This window comes from Otolemur garnettii, unplaced genomic scaffold, assembly GCF_000181295.1.
Source record: "Otolemur garnettii isolate 467f Iridium unplaced genomic scaffold, OtoGar3 scaffold00013, whole genome shotgun sequence".
NCBI lineage: Eukaryota > Metazoa > Chordata > Mammalia > Primates > Galagidae > Otolemur > Otolemur garnettii.
The window spans coordinates 4,751,376-4,755,027 of record NW_003852408.1 but is presented as its reverse complement, the minus strand read 5'-3'; positions in this window follow the sequence as shown (position 1 = coordinate 4,755,027).

The window sequence follows — 3,652 nt, the reverse complement described above, 5'->3', positions numbered from 1 at the left end:
CAAATGCTAATCTACATCCTGACTTAATAGATTTGCTGATTCTGGCCATTTCATACAAATGGAATCATACAAGATGTGACTCGTTGTGACCAGCTTCTTTGACTGACCATAATATCATCATAGTTCATCTACATCGTAGCCTATATTAAAATTCCATTCCTTTTACCTGTCAATATTATTCCATAATATGAATATGCTATATTTTATTCATCCATTGAATAAATTGTTGGGCATTTGGATTATTTCCAATTTTGGAAATTGAAAATAATGGTTCTATGAACATCTGTGATATTTTTGTAAATGTGTGAGTCATATGGAAACAATATGTTTAACATTTTGAGGAGCTGGCAAATTATTTGCAAAAGTGGTTGCAACTTTTTGCATTCCCATGAGGAACATATGGGGTTTTCATTTCTTCACATCCTTGCCAATCCTTGTTATTGTCTGCCCTTTTTATTCTGAGCATCCTCATAGGTGTGTGCAGTGGTATCTCATTGTGGTTTTGAATTGCATTTCTCTAATGGCTAATGTTGCTATTTAGTCAGTATTCTTTATAGAAACAAACCAATAAAATGGAGAGAGAGAGAGAGAGAGAAAGAGATGAGTGATTATTTCATGCAACTAAGAAAGCTGAGAAGTTCCACAGATCTTCCATCTGCAATCTGGAGATGCCCAGAAAGCTGGGGATGGGGAGGGTAATTATGCTGTGAGCTTGAAGACTTGAGAAACAGGCAGCCAATGGTCTACATACAAGGGGTTGAGAACTGGGAGTGCTGATATTCAAGGGCAGAAGAAGATGCATACTTGAGCTCAACAAGAGAGAGTAAACTCATGCTTTTTCCTTTTTGTCCTATTTAAGCCCCCCACAGATTGGATGATACCCATCACCATTGAGGAAGGCAATATTCTTTACTGAGTTTACCAATTTAAATGCCAGTCTCTTCCCATAACTCCGTTACAAACACACCCAGAGATAATGTTTCACCAGCAATCTGGGCATCCCTTAACCCAGTCAAGTTGATGAATACAATTAAACATCACAGAAGCTGGGCATCTTTTCAGGAATTATATCTGTGTTTTATTTGGAGAAATATCTATTCAGATCCTTGGCTCATTTTAATTAACTTATTTGTTATTGACTTATAGAAGTTGTTACATATTGTGGCTGTAAGATATATAGAAGTTGTTACATATTGTGGCTGTAAGATATATGACTCGCAAATATTTTCTCTTTTTATGTGGGTTACATTTTCATTTTGCTTTGTTTTGTTTTGTCGTTAAAGGAAAGCATGACACTATCATTTGCAGCACAAAAGCTTTTAACTTTAGTGAAGTCTAATTTGGCTATACCTTCTTTTGTTGTTTATGGTTCTTGTGTCTGCTTAAGAAACCATTGAGTAACCAATGGTCATAATATATTCTTATTTTTTTTCCTGAAACTTTGTGTTTTTATCTCTTATATTTACTTTTTTTACCCATGTAATGGCAATTTTTGTGTACCATGTGAGGAAGGGGTCCAACTAAATTCCTCAGCATGTGGATGCAAAGTGCCCCAGAACCATTTGTGCTAAAGATGAATCTTTCTACATTGAATTGTCTTGGCACTCTTGTCAAAATCAGCTGGCTATATGTGTATGGATTTGTCTGAACTCTCAGCAGTATTCCATTGATGTACGTATCTATCTTATGCCCGCACCACTGACGGTGAGCTGGGGTTTTGGGAATCCTTGATGTCGAGCACACCTGCTTACTTATTGTCACAGTTAACTGGGGAGAAAAGGTGGCTCATGGCTCATATGGCACAGACTATTACTGTTCTTATCAGTATTTAGTAGATTCTCTTGAATAAATGCTTTCTTTGTTGTATGAACTTACGGAAATTTCCAGTGACATTGGTTGTAGATCTTTTAAAAATAATTTTTAACAGTTATGATTGTTTCACTAGGGTGGGGATTTATGGTGCTCTTTGCACCATCATTTCAAAAGTCTATTTGAGGTTTTCGGGGTAATTTTCTTTAAAAATTTTCCTCCTACTTTTCAATTTAGAGAGTGGCTATTGCTGTTCTAGGTCACTGACCTTTTCTCCTATAGTGCCTAATTTTCTGCTAAATGATCAATGACTTTTTTCATTTAAGGTATTATGTTTTTGATCTTGAGAAGTTTTATTTCATTTCTTATTATATCTTCCATTTCTCTCATCTCTATATTTATGCTTTCCTTTAACTATTTGACTTATTTAGCATATTCATAACTATCTCAAGTTCTTGGCTAATTTTACCACCTCTATCATTTTGGGTCCATTTTTATTCACTGATTTTTTTTCTCCTGCTATTTTGTTTGTTTTTTGTTATGTCTTGTCATTTTTTATTATAACCTAAATACTATATGTTTGAGTGTTTGAATGTTTTCTTATAAAATAATGCTTGAACATTTTTGTTTGTTTATTTTTGTTTTGTTTTGTGGAAGATAGTTGTTACTTCATAGCTCATGTGTAAGATTTGGTAGGTTGGGTCTAGCATAGACTTTACTCTAGGGATAATTTAGCCCTACTGGCAAGATATGGCCTGTGTGGAATCTCTTCTGAATACTCCAAAGATTAGCCATCCATTTTGGTGGCTTGTCTGAGCTCAAATATATGCCTATCCTTGTGAGTTCTGGGAATTTTCATATTATAGAATCTAGGTCCTTCTTTCCTTGGGCTCATAAAATTTTACCTTATGCACTGATAAGGCATACTTGTGGCTCAATATTCACCCAAAGACTCAAGGGGAGCTCATTCTGTGGATATTTATGGAATTATTTTTTCTGTCTAGCTCCTATTTTTCCTAATCTCTGCCTCACAATTTCCAGTCACCTCAGCTTCCCTAAACATTGAGCTCTTTCTGCTCAACATGACAAGACAGATATACTCTGCCTGGAATCACTTCCATGAACTACAGTCCAGAGTTAGTGTGCAGGCAGAAAGCCATGGTTATGACAGTGCTCAGCTCACTGCCTTCCTTTCACAGGGGCAAAGTTCCATGATTCTTGTTAGCCAATATCTGGAAACATTTATTTTATATATTTTTTCCTGTTTTCCAGTTGTTTACAACAAAGCATGAGTCTAGTCTGTGTCATTGCATTGAGGCCTGAAATTGAATCAACAAGAAAAGCTTTTAAGAAAGGGAGTCATGATACCAAAACAACAGTTAAAGAAGATGGGTTTGAAAATGATGGACAAGATACAAAGTGTTAGTCACATCTTAACCCCAGAGAAGTTGCAATTTAATGTGAATATGTCAATTTTTTTCTGTTAAAATGCACTGGGAAGGCTTGGTGCCTGTGGCTCAAGTGGCACCAGCCACATACACCTAAGGTAGCAGGTTCGAATCCAGCCTGGGCCCACCAAACAACAATGATGGCTGCAACCAAAAAGAAAAAAAATAGCCAGGCGTTGTGGCAGGCACCTGTGGTCCCAGTTACTTGGAACGCAGAGGCAGGAGACTTGCTTGAGCCCAGGAGTTGGAGGTTGCTGTGAGCTGAGATGCCATGGCACTCTACCCAGGGGGACAGCTTGAGGCTCTATCTCAAAAAAATAAATAAATAAATAAAATGCACTAGGAAAATATGACTTCTCATTTGAGGGACTTTCTTGTGTATCCCCACATTCTAT